At 40.9% G+C, this 14,269-nt stretch overlaps 1 protein-coding gene across 5 annotated transcripts in view; it reads right to left on the minus strand.

Moving 5' to 3' along the window:
• sipa1l2 (signal induced proliferation associated 1 like 2) overlaps window positions 1–14,269 on the minus strand; it is a 581,962-nt gene that overhangs the window by 504,311 nt on the left and 63,382 nt on the right. For 2 of the 5 annotated variants that reach the window (XM_068020901.1, XM_068020928.1), the window contains exon 2: window positions 6,047–6,205. The exons of 2 other annotated variants lie outside the window; for them this stretch is intronic. The gene's annotated coding sequence lies outside the window, so the exon portion shown is untranslated. Of the gene's footprint in view, window positions 1–6,036; window positions 6,206–14,269 lie in introns of all 5 variants that reach the window. One more of the 5 variants, XM_068020911.1, reaches the window with a different exon arrangement.

A 14,269-nucleotide genomic window follows, 5' to 3' on the forward strand; every position in this document is an offset into this window, starting at 1 on the left:
CAACTCTCAATCTGTACCATTTGTTAATGGGAACAGTTTTTTCTTTTCTTTTTATTCATTCATGCAAACTTATCGAAGCCTGTCATAATCTTGTACACTTCTATTAACTCTCCCCTCAACTTCCTTTGTTCTAAGGAGAACAAACCTTTTTCAACCCAACCTTATAACTAAAGTCCTTGATCCCTGCAATAATTCCGGTAAATCTCCTTTGTACCTTCTCAAGGACCCTCACATCCTTCCTGAAGTGTGTTGACCAGAACTGGACGCAATACTCTAGTCGGGGCCTAACCAGAGCTTTATAAAGTTTCAGCATAATTTCCCTGCTTTTATATTCAATGCCTCTCTTTATGAAGCCCAAGATACCATATTCTTTACTAACCACTCTCTCAATATGTTCTGCCACCTTCAAAGATCAACGCAGATGCACCCCCTACCCCAGGTCCCACTCTTCCTGCAACTCTTTAAAACTGCACCATTAAGTATATATTGCCTCTTGCTATTCCTTCTGCCAAAATGCATCACCTCACACTTGTCAGTATTAAATTCCATCTGCCACCTGTTGCAGGCAGTTCACATCCTCACGGTTTGCCACACCTCCAAGTTTGGTGTCAGCAGCAAATTTTGAGATTCTACTCTGCATTCTAAGATCCAAGTCATTTATATATAGCACAAAATCAGTGGTCCCAGCACTGACCCTTGGCGAACACCACTGTCTACCATCCTCCAGTCTGAAAAGCAACCATTTACCATGACTTGCTGTTTTCTGTCCTGAGCCAATTTTTTTATCCAATTGGACACTGACTATTCCATGAGCCCCAATTTTGTTAACCAGCCTTTTATGTGGTACTTTATCAAATGCTTTCTTAAAATCCATATAGACAACATCCACTGCATTTCCTTCATCAATCTTCTCTATTACTTCATCAAAAAATTCAATTAGATTAGTCAAGCATGATCTGCCTTTTACAAATCCATGCTGGCTATTTATTTATTTAGAGAGACAGCACTGAAACAGGCCCTTCGGCCCACCGAGTCTGTGCCGACCATCAACCACCCATTTATACTAACCCTAGAGTAATCCCATATTCCCTACCACCTACCTACACAAGGGGCAATTTACAATGGCCAATTTACCTATCACCTGCAAGTCTTTGGCGGTGGGAGGAAACCGGAGCACCCGGCAAAAACCCACGGGATCACGGGGAGAAATTGCAAACTTCGCACAGGCAATACCCAGAATTGAACCCGGGTCCCTGGAGCTGTGAGGCTGCGATGCTAACCACTGCGCCGCCCTATTCTTAACTAACTCGAACCTCTCCAAGTATCCGTTGATATTTTCCCCAATTATTGTTTCTAAAACCTTACCCACCACTGATGTTAACTGGCCTGTAGTTGCTAGGTCTGTCCTTACATCTTTTCTTGAATAAGGGTGTCACATTTGTCACTCTCCAATCCTCTGGCACCTCCCCCGTATCTAGGGAAGATTATGGCAATCCCTTCAGCTACCTCCATCCCCCCCTTCCTTTAGCAACCTGGTGACTTTTCTACTCTAAGCATAGCCAGCCTTTTTAGTACCTCACCCCTCTCAATTTTTATCTTATCCATTGCCTCTTCTCTCTCCGTTCCTACCAACATTTTGTCAGATTCACCTTCCTTAGTGAGCACTGGTACAAAGTACTCATTAAGTATATTAGCCTTGCCTCGCTTATATTACTCTCTTTGTCCTAATAGGCCCTACCCCATCTCTTACGATTTGCTTACTATTTACATGCCGGTAGAAGATCTTTGGGTTCCCTTTTAACTGCCATTCTACTCTCATATTCTCTCTTTGCCAGTCTTATTTTCCTCTTCACCTCCCCTCTCAACTTATTGCATGTGGCCTGGATCTCACTTGATGGAGTGGAACTTGAACCCACAACCTTCTGACTCAGAGGTGAGAGTGCTACCCACTAGAGTGCACTGACACCTACACCGGAAAAACTCCAAAAGTGAATATTGTGGTTAAAAGGCATTATTTCAATCAACATGCACAGCACATTGTAAAAGCACCAATGTAGCAGCTTTGACAGAACCAGTCATGTCATATTAATTTACAGACATGACAAATGAACTGATCAGTTAGTGGGGGGAAAAAGACATTATATCTTGTATTTATGAAAGTCTATCACTTGCAGTTGACCAGATCATTAATACAGCACTAATGATAGCATGACAGATAAAGCTGCCTTTAATGATGTCAAAGCTTTTGCTGAAAGAGATGCATGTCAGGCAGATATTAATTGAACAAACATTGGTACTTCCATTAACAAGCACTCGGTAGATCAAAAATGGAACTACTACTTTCTGCCAAATAGTGTCTGCTATCCTAAGAACACTACACACTGTGCCAATCAGTACAGTTTGCTGAAGTCTGATCATCCTCACACCCAGGGAATTAAGTAACTGGATGACTGTACCTCAATTTAAACTACTAAGTCTTCACAATTTGCATCCAGTAAAGAGAAACTGCTGGAAATGTCAATTTACGGGTGTTTTCAGAAGAAATGTACTCCACAGATTTAATGGAACCGACAGGTTTGCCATATCAATCCATGCAAAAATATTTCTTTTGGTTTATGGTTTCCGCTTCAATATGTTTTACCTTAGGCACAATTACATTATTCACATCACATTAAAATATCCAATCTAATTTATAACGTTTCAGAGTTTAACACAAGTGGACTTTTACACCATGAACTCTGGATCTTATGTCTGTTCTCCATTCAAATTTCTGGAGATGAACTAGCACCTTCTGCACCACTGGCTTGTGTGTATTAATGGGCATTCAGAGAATGCAACCAAGCCAGCCATAATTCCACGTTTGGTGAACACTGATTAAAACTAAAAGTCTGCACAAACATTAGTCAGTGCAACAGGTGCTTGCTTTCATCAGCTACGTATGATGACTATAGGAAAACTGAAAAATGAGGAGAATCCCAGATAATTGCCCAGAAGAAAGCAGATGGTATTTGTACATACATCAGTGTCATGAAAACCCCATATGCCAAAGGGGAAATATTAATTTCATCAGTTGGAACCTTACATTAAACTTTTAATGGAAAAGTCTTGCAAGTAACTTTTTGTAAAAACTGGCAGCCAAGATGACCACTGCAATTTACATTTGAAACACCAAAAGATCAAACTGGAGACGACAAATCCCATTCCAGCCTAGCCAGAACAATGGGGTGCTCTCAGTGATTAAATTACCTAGAATGGCTTTATCAACACAATCGTCACAGCCATCTACACCCATTGATTTGGAAAGAGCCAACCCATCCAAGTGTGATTGGACAGCTTGAGGTGTAGCACCATGAATCTCAGAGAAGATTCCAGAAAAAACACATTAAAACAAAGACTTGCAGGTTGATAGGTAAATTGGCCATTAGCAATTGCCACTAGTATAGGTAGGTGGTAGGGAAATATAGGGACAGATGGGGATGTGGTAGGAATATGGAATTAGTGTAGGATGAGTATAAATGGGTGGTTGATGGTCGGCACAGACTCGGTCGGCCGAAGGGCCTGTTTCAGTGCTGTATCTCTAAACTAAACTAAACTAAAACAACAAAAGGGGCTGATAGCATCATGTGACTGCCTGTGCAGCTCTGGACAGACAGTAAGCTTTGTCACACAGAAAGCAGACAGGAGTAACTGAAACGCCATCAACGGAGCAGGTCTCTCCCTCTCTCCCCAGTAAATATCAAGAGAAGACCTGGCTGCAACCCCCCACGCCCCACAAGCCTGCAGACCATCACAGCTAGCAACAAGGGGACAAGAATCAAACCCCCTCTTCTACCTTCAGCAGCCCTGAGAAAAGCAAGTCCACAACCGTGAACGTGGCCCAGTGAGGACTTCAGGACTACAATTTCAACTGAGGACTCTGGCACTAATATACGTATTTAAATTCCATTTACTCCAGGCTTTAATCCAACCACAAAATCTGTTTTCCCTCTGTAGTCTATTTGTTTGTGTGTGTGTGAGAGAGAGAGAGACTCTCGTGTGAATGTGTGTCTGAATGTGTAGGTTATTTTTAGTAATTTTAACCGGATTAGAGTGTTAAGAGTAATAAACTTACCTCTTTCTTGCTTGAACTCAAGAAAACCTGTCTGATTGGTTCTTTTGCAATTACATTAGAGAAACAGGAGTGAGCACTCAGAGGTGGTAAGTTCAACCACTGTTGAAAAAAAACCCTGTTGTGGTCAAACCAAAGAAGGGGTGAAAGGGGAGCTTGAAACCCCCTCCTCACCTGGCTGTAACAATCAGCCTTCACAAACCTAATGAGGTTTTTGTGGTGCTGTCACTCACTTTTTTTTTTAAAAAAGCAACTGGCTGCATAAAATAAATTCTCATCTTGCTTCTGATTGCTTTGTCAGTTACCTTAAATTTGTATCCTCTGGTTACTGATCCTGTCAGTGGAAACAGTTTCTTCTTATTTACTCGATCAAAACCATTCATTACTTTGAACATATCTATCAAATCTCCCCTTCACCTTCTCCGCTCTAAAGAAAACAATCCCAGCTTCTCCAGTTTCTCCACATATGTGAAACCCACACCACAGGTATCATTCTGGTAAATTTCCTCACCACCCTCTCCGATGCCCAGAATTGGCCACAATACTCCAACTGAGACCAGTGATTTGTAAAGGTTTAGTTCCTTGTTTTTGTACTCCATTTATAAAACTCAGGATCCCTTAACAGTCATATAAACTTGTCCTGCCACCTTCAAAGCTCTGTTTGTGAATGAACATCCTGGTCTCTCTGCTGCTGCATCCCCATTAAAAATGTACCATTTCATTTATATTGCCTCTCCATATGATTCCTCCCAAAATGCATCATTTCACATCTTTCTGCATTAAATTTCATCTGCCATGCATCTGTCAACAGTCTATGTACCTCTGAAGTCTGCTATTATCTTCTTCACTGTTAACACATTTCCAAGCTTGATGCTATTTGCAAAGTTTGAAACTATGCCCTGTGTAACTAAGTTCAGGTCATTAATATATATCAAAAAGAGCAGTGGTCCCCAGTGGAATACCTTCTTTCCAGTCTGAAAAACAACAGTTCGCCACCACTCTCTGCTTTCTGTCTCTTAGACAATTTTGTATTCATGCTCCACTGTCTCTTTAAACCCCATGGGCTTTAATTTTGCTAGCATGTGACCTTTTATCAAACACATTTTGTACTGTCTTTATCAACCCTCTCCATTATTTCACTGAAAACCGAATTAAGTTTGTCAGAGATTATTTGCCTTTAGCAAATCCAAATCAGCTATTTATTAAGTCATATTTTTCTAAGTGAACATTAATTTCATCCCAAATAATGGTCTCTTGAAGTTTTCCCACAAATTAGGGCTAATTTTGTGCTGTGTACACATGGAATTGGATTGATACCCAAGCAAAGTTTATAGCGAGATTCCATTTTCACATTGGTGATGTGCTTTGGGACACTTTACCAAATTAAATGCAAGCTGTTATTGTTGACCTATACCAGAAGCCCAGAATAGATTCTTATTTGGAAAATTTTGAACATCATAGTTGCAGGCAGAGCAAGACCTCAGTTATCCATACTGCACCATTTCAACCTATTCAGCAACCAGAAGGAGCACACTGAATCATTTGAATTTACTCCTGGTGACTGTTGTGAAACAGGTACAAAGGGCATATTAGTACAGTAAATGGTTTAAGTTATTTGTTTCACCAGGTGAGTACAAAAATGATCAAATTCCTATGTATTACTTCAGTAGAGAGAAACCTCAAAAAAACTGAATTTAAATGATACATCTCAGTTTGTCTCAAGATATTGTTGAATTCATTTGACAGAGAGGAATTAAACGTCAATGCTCATTAGTCCCTATTTTTTGTGCAAAAGATAAAGACAGACATTTCAAATCATGTTTCAGGGAATTTTTCTATGACTCTCCAGACTACATGTACAAAGAGGAATGTCTGTGAATTGGGCTCAGATGTACCAGCGCACATTTTCCATGGTTTCAGCTACTTACAGGGTCTTACCCACTTACTGAAGATCTGAAATCACACTTGCACTGCTCAAACTTCACCTCCTACTGCCCGATGACGAAGCAGTGTTGTGTCAATCACAGAGAAGATGGTGGCACAACTCATTACACCCTCTTGATTACAAGATGTGCAGCAGCACCATTTGCACAAGACCTGCAAGGAGAGGAAAATTGCAAGATTACATTGGAACTTTGCATTTTTCTACTTGGTATACTAAAGCACGTTATTGAAAAGAATTTTTTTAATCTACCATGGATATGTAATGCTCCAGCAACTCTACAGCCAAAACAGATGCTTTCCCTTTTAACTATTACCTGGTGAAACTTCAGCTGATAATTTTCACAGGCACATTTGGAGTTGAAATAATTTCTGAGGAATAGATGCCCAAGAGAGATCAAGTTTAAAAAACGGTCAAAAGACAATCTGCTAGAGAAGCTAGGGAAAGGGAATATTCACAAATGGCAACATTCAAAAAAGCAACTTTGACTTGAAATATATAGAATGGATTAACCACTTGCCTTTATATAGCGCCTTTAAAGTAGTAAAATGTCCCAAGACACTTCACAAGAGCATTATCAGATCGAGTTTCACAACTGAACCACCTCAGGAGATATTAGAACAGCTGACCAAGAGCTGGGTCAAAGAGGTAGGTTTTAAAAGCCAAAAGACTTGCAGGTTGGTAGGTAAATTGGCCACTATGAATTGCCCCTAGTATAGGTAGGTGGTAGGGAAATATAGTGATAGGTGGGGATGTGGTAGGAATATGGGATTAGTGTAGGATTAGTATAAATGGGTGGTTGATGGTCGGCACAGACTCGGTGGGCCGAAGGGCCTGTTTCAGTGCTGTATCTCTAAACAAAAAAGAGTGAATTAAAGGAGGAGAGAAATGTAGGAGGGAAGAGAGGTTTTTATGGCGTTTAAGGTCCAAGCAGCTGAAGACACAGATGCCAATGGTGGAGTGACTAATATTAGCGAATGCACATGAGGCTGGAATTGGAGCAGCGCAGAGATCCTAGAGGGTTGGAAGAGTCTGCAGACAGGGCAAGGCTAAGGAGGGGTGGTATGAGAAGTTTAATTGAAATCCTGCCCTCCAACCTTAGCTTCAGTGTGTAGCAATGGCCTCAGCTACCCTGCATTCCCCTCCAAAGCGGGTTCTGGCCATAAAGAACCTGGTAGCAAACATTAGGGTGAGCTTCAACGTTCACAGAGTAGCTGCTGAAGGAACCAGACACAACATGTGTGTCAACGATATCCTAATTTAGGTAACTAACCAAACTAACCACCCACCCAGGTCTCCACTCCACTTCACTCCCATCATCCAAAAGATCCAAGAGTTCAGCCAACTCTCATGTTACAAGCAGAATTTCTCCAAACCTGAAGGTATGGTTCCTGTGTAAAACATTACCAAACCTTTTGGGCAGGCTCAACTTTAACACTAGTCTAACCCATCCCCACTTTCACAAATTCCAACTCATTCAGAATGCTATGACTTGCAGCCTCTCTTGTACATGGCTGGTCCATACTTCAACTCCATTTGCCCACTTCTTTCCATATCCATTGATTCCCTCAACTAACAAAAAAACTATCAGTATACGACACAATAATGACAAATTTTCTGGCAGGATATCTTCACAATCGTTATGCCATTGCCAGGAATATTCTTGTGATCAGCACAGAATGGTGTTGGGGTACATGGGAGCAGGTCTCTACAGGTCTTAGCCATAGATGGTAAGAAAAGGATATGTAACCTTAGGCTGGGGGAGGGGGGGGGGGGGGGGGGAAAATGAGGGAATATATATTTTTTTTAAATCTCAGGAGGTGCAGCACTCTAACATTCCATTCTACCTCCAACAACTTGCATTTATATAGCACCTTTAATGTAGTAAAATGTCCCAAGGCAATTCACAAGAACATTATAAGACACCAAGCCATATAAGGAGATATTTACCACTGAGGTAGGTCTTAAGTAAGTAGGGAGCAAGAGAGGCTTAGCAAGGAATTCCAGGTTCATAGTTAAGCCTTTTAGATAAGAAAAGTGAAGTCTGAGAGGGAGAAAATGTACAATACGTAAAAAAATTATTTTTTTCTTTTAATACTTTTATTCCATGCACAAAGTATATAAGCGGACAACAAAGAAAGACAGTAGGCAAGCACCATCTGGTCTGAGATCAAAGAAGCTACTGAAAGCCATCAGTTCTGAACAGAATTTATATTGTATTTTTTTCATAGCTTGCAGCTAAAATGAACAACTTTTAAAAATATGCCCACAATTCCTTCTTCTCCCCGTGGCAGTGAAATGTTAACTATTCAGTATACAAACTGTAAAAAAAAGTGCTGGCACTAAGATGTGCAGAGCTAACCTGTAGACCTGAAATGCCATGTCCTGACCGAAAGGAATGCTGCTGAAGGTCAATATTACAAAATTAATATGACATTGCTCATATTATTTAAATGAGATCAGATTAACATGCCAGAAACAGCAATGAAAACTGTGCAAACTCTTGCATTGTTAAAGCACTGTCTGTACATTTATCAACATTACATTTTTCAGCTGTATTATGATGGGGGTTTACAGCTCCAGCTGTTATTCCAATTAGAAAAAAGGTCAGCTCATTCCTCATTAGAGTCCAATGACAGTCTCTCTGGGGCTGTAAAATGCACTAGCCCTTTGTGCTGAACACAGCAGTTTGTTTTCAGACATAGCCATTTGGCTCACATGATTTTGCTAAACATTAGGTTTTTGAATCCTGCATCACAAAATACAAATTCCAGCAACAGTATTGACTGCATGACACACAAACATCTAACCAGCTCCTCTGAAAAATCGTCTAAATTATACCATAAATAGAGAAACCATCAATGCTACCTTGTCAAGCTACCTACAAAGTACTTACGGCACAGAAACAGGTCATTCAGCCCAACACTTATGATCCACATGATCCTCCTTCCACCCTTCTTGATCTAATCTTAACATATCCTTCTACTCTTTTTTCCCTCGTGCTTATTTAGCTTCCTTTTGAAAGCATCTAGGCTATTTGCCTCAACCATTACCTCCGATATCGAGTTCCATATTCTAACCACTCTCCAGGTAAAGAAGCACCCCTGAATTCCCTATTGGATTTATTAGAGACTGCCTTATATTTATGGCCCCTAGTCCTGGTCTCGCCTGCAAGCGAAAATATCTTCCCTATATCTAACCTATCAAACCATTTCATAATCTAGAAGACCTCTATCAGGTCATCTCTAAGTCTACAGAAAAGAACCCCAGCCTATTTAATCTATCTTATACCAACATGTAGGTATGTGAAGTTCAATTCCCTTCGCTGGGCTATACACCAACATTGATCATCATGTGCTGTGTCAATGTCTTGCAATATACTTCCCTATTCACAGCAGATGCTGAGAGCTATCTGGACTGCTGTAACTTGGATTCATTAACCTGAATGGCACCAAGCACACAATCTGCTCACAATATATTCTGAAGTTGTTTGTTAAAAAAAACAACAGAAAATTAAACAGATTTGATGGATTCCATTAAGCAAAGCAGTTTGTTTTGAAAAATGGACATCATGGACAAAGAAATCTGACGAACTCAGTAAGTGTATGATAGCACAGTAATTTTTGGACTATACGTTTTAAAGTTAATTTACAGTGAGGTAATGGTTTAATAATGTTACACTTGTGTCCCAATTAAATAAAGCAATGCAAGTGAATGGACTGACCCCAAATAAGTCAAATCGGATCAGTACTCATTTTATAATAGGCATTGCACAATTTCTGCATTTTTCAGATGAGGAAGCAAACCTGCGCAGCACACAGTTCAATCCATATTTACATTATGAATCCACAAACTACTCTGATAAGGTCCATACAACTACAGCTATTTAACAATTCATTAGTGGTTGGAATACTAAATTAAAGCCAATATTTCAGCTTATTAATAAATATTGGATTGTCCACTGAAGGTAAGTTAGTTATACCCTTGCTGCTATTGTGGTCATTTAAATTCATGACCCAGCAAATTAATCTTTGTTCAGCTGAATCCATTTTCACTAGTGTCTGGCACACACCAGCAATTACAGCATTGTGGCATTCAGTGGAATGCTGAATAAATACATTCACATTAAATCAAAACCAGATTAATACATACTCATGGCGTACTGATTCAAAGTAATGGCTCGCAATTCAATTAAAATCCTGTTTGTTAAAATGTTAGATAGTTTACACATCCTGTGAACTTTACAGTCCAGTTTTTCAAAGCACAAAATCTTTTAGGCATTGAAAACTCAAGGGAGGGGACTGTCTATTTATTTCCCCTTATTATTCATTTCCTAGAGGCAGTGATTGACGTGGTGCACCGGTCGTCTGAGGAAAAGTGTGTTTGACGACAATGACCTCCAATCTGGCACCAAGCTCATGGTCTACAGGGTCGCAGGGTTACTTGCCCTCCTGTATGCGTCGGAAACATGGACATTGCACAGCAGACATCTCAAAGCCCTGGAGATATATCACCAGCAGTGCCTCCACAAGATCCTGAAAATTCAGTGGCAGGACAGGCACTCCAGTAACAGTGTCCTATCTCAGGCCAACACCCCCAGTATCGAGACACTGGTCATGGCTAGTCAGTAACATTGGGCGGGCCACATCGTGCCCATGCCTGACACAAGACTCCCAAAACAAGCTTTCTACTCCGAGTTCCGTCACGGCAAGAGGTTACCAGGAGGGCAGAGGAAACGCTACAAGAATGTCCATAAAACCTCCCTGAAAAAATGTGACATCTCCACCGATTCGTGGGAATCTCTTGCCCGAGAGCGCCCAAAATAAAGAAGCATCCGCAAAGGTGGCAGCCAGTTCGAACGTCGACATGCCCAGGCAGCAACCAAGTGCAAACAGCGGAAGGAGCGTTCAGAAATTCAAGCATTTCATCCACTCGCCTCATCATCAAGAGTGTGCGGATCCAGAATTGGACTATTCAGTCACCGAAGGACCCACAATCCTGGAGTGGAAGAAAGTCATCCTCATTCTTGAGGGACTGCCTAAGAAGCAGCAGCACCATTCTACATATACAAATAATGCTCTGCTACCTTTTTTAAGCAAACAATCTCCGTGTGTGGCCCTGGAGCATTAGTGTTAACTGGTACTTAAACAATAGGTGACAGCAAACTTAAGCTCAATGTGGTTCTCACTAAAAATCCAGATACAAGACAACAAACAAACGACAGAGATCAAGAGCCCTAGCCTATTTTTTCATCCTCCCTGTTCCTTGGATTAGGAGGCTATAAACATCTTGCATTTATATAGCAATCTTAGCACAGTAAAGCATCTCAAGGTGCTTCACAGAGCATCTGAAACAAAATTTGACACTAAGCCAGATAAGGATACATTAGGACAGGTGACCAAAAGCTTAGTCAAAGAGGTAGGTTTTAAGGAGCAGCTTAAAAGGAGGCGACTAAGAGAGGTGGAGAGGTTTAGAGAGGGAATACTACATCCTAGGGCTCAGGAAGGCACATCACCAATGGGGAAGCAATTAACTGGTTACAAACCAACCAGTGAAGAATGAAACTAGACGCAGATTGTTTCCTTGATAGTCAGTTTATTCACAGAATGCTGATCTATGCATCACTGCTTTCTTTTCACCAACCACACTTGGGTAGAGCAGGCTCTCTTTAAATTCACTTCATATCCGTAATGGAACAATGCCCTTCAGCTGTTTACCTTTAAGATAATCAACCATTAACAGATTTCCCTTTCTTTAACGGAAACTTAAAAAATTACAAAGCAAAAGAGATAAAAATGATTTTCCACATTTAATAAAGCTCATATTACAAGGTGTCCCTCTTCTAGGACCTCCAATAATTTCTTGGAGCAAGCATTCCTTTTAATAAACAGTATGCTAAATTGGTGACTTGCACAACCCATTTTACATCAAAGATTTCTTTTCTCTCCAATTATTCTTTTATACTGGCAAGGACAATCCTTTCTCAGTGACACACTTTGTCGAATGAACATTATCCCAAAGTGAACGGTTATCCACGCAACATTCAATGGGAAAACATTTCTCAGAATGCCCCTTGTATAGGATTTCTTTCAAAATGTTAGATAAGTAAAATCCCATATCTACCACTTCTACCAATGTCAGTGTTTATGCAGCTAGAGTGCTCTTAACTACTCTTTTTATTTCCTTGGTTTCCCAAGCCAAGAGACAACACTTCCCATGTTTTCCCACCAAAAATATGATGAACCCGGCTGTACTCTATCTATCCAGAAGATTAGCATGAGAAGCGTCACTAAAAATGATAAACTTCATGTCTTTTGAATCACCCAATGCTGGAAACTTGAATATGCATTTCTCCGAGTTTAATGTTTTATTTACCCTCAAAACTTTCTCAATTGTAGCATGTTTCATCATAGCACTAACTTCCAAAATGTCATAACTGGCATCGGGCATTGTCTGAGTAAATATCCAGCTTAACAATCCAATCAGGCTTCTTAGGTGCTCCGTTTCTTCTCTGGACACAAGATCATCTTGCTGTGACGACCTGGCACAATTTATGGGGATCCAATTAACACTTTCTAGATATGATTGTTGATTCAAAGTTATTCCCGACCTATTCCTATTCCCTTGCTGTTTGTAGTGTACATTAATGATTTAGACGTGAATATAGGAGGTATGTATAAGTTCGCAGATGACACGAAAATTGGTGGTGTTGTAGTGAGGAGGAAATCCTTAGATTACAGGACGATATAGATGGGCTGGTAAGATGGGCGGAGCAGTGGCAAATGGAATTTAATCCTGAGAAGTGTGAGGTGATGCATTTTGGGAGGACTAACAAGGCAAGGGAATACACAATGGGTGGTAGGATTCTAGGAAGTACAGAGGGTCAGAGGGACCTTGGTGTACTTTTTCATAGATCACTGAAGGCAGCAGCACAGGTAGATAAAGGTGGTTAGGAAGGCATATGAGATACTTGCCTTTATTAGTCGAGGCACAGAATATAAGAGCAGGGAGGTTATGATGGAGCTTTATAAAATGCTAGTTAGGCCACAGCTGGAGTACTGTGTACAGCTCTGGTCACCACACTATAGGAAGGATGTGATTGCACTGGAGAGGGTGCAGAAGAGATTCACCAGGATGTTGCCTGGGATGGAGCATTTCAGCTAAGAGAGACTGAAAAGGCTAGAGTTGTTTTCCTTGGACCAGAGTAGGCTGAGGGGGGGACATGATTGAGGTATACAAGATTATGAGGGGCATTGATAGGATAGATAGGAAGAAACATTTTCCCTTAGCGGAGGGGTCAAGAACCAGGGGGCATAGAATTAGGGTAAGGGGCAAGAGGTTTAGGGGGGGATTTGAGGAAGCATTTTTTCACCCAGAGGGTGGTTGAAACCTGGAACACACTGCCTGAAGAGGTGGCGGAGGCAGGAACCCTCACAACATTTAAGACGTATTTAGATGAGCACTTTAAACGCCATAGCATACAAGGCTATGGACGAAGTGTAGGAATATGGGATTAGAATCGTTGGGTGCTGTATGGCCGGCACAGACACAATGGGCCGAAGGGCCTGTTTCTGTGCTGTATAACTATGACTCTATTCTGATCAATGTGATACGAGTAGATCATTGCCAGATCTGCTTTCAGCTGAATATAGCCTACTTTCAACAAGACAGACCTAAGTGAGAAATACCACGCTCTCGACGCATCATTCAATCCATAAAAACATTTGTTTCATTTTCACAGCTTCCCTTCGACATCACTCGCTTCTTTAGGTGGCTGCAAAAACACTCCTCTGCAAATTGCGGCTTTTACTGTCAAACAACCTACATTTCTACGAGTAGGTCGGTAAAAGAGCTAAGAAAATTTTCAAGATCAGTTTTCCTGCCGTGGGGGCATTGGAGGAGGGGGGTGGTGGGGGGGGGGGGGGGGTGGAGCGGACTCCCCTCTCACATCTTGATCACCAAGTCTCTCTTCGAAACCCTGAGCCATGAGTCTTGCTTTAACCTTATACGTCCCATCTGGGTGTACTTTTTCTGTATATATACACATTTGTGAGATTAGGCTGGCTGTCCCCTATCTTTGCACTTCAGAATAGATACCAAGTTCCTCCCAATTTTCCAACTCTTTTTGTTTTGCCTCTCATCAATTTTTCTTCTAATTTATTTGCAGCCACCATAACTTCCGGATCAGAAGGGCTTCTACTTCTGGTATAAAAGTAAAA

The sequence above is a fragment of the Heterodontus francisci genome, chromosome 3 (assembly GCF_036365525.1).
Source record: "Heterodontus francisci isolate sHetFra1 chromosome 3, sHetFra1.hap1, whole genome shotgun sequence".
NCBI classification, from domain to species: domain Eukaryota; kingdom Metazoa; phylum Chordata; class Chondrichthyes; order Heterodontiformes; family Heterodontidae; genus Heterodontus; species Heterodontus francisci.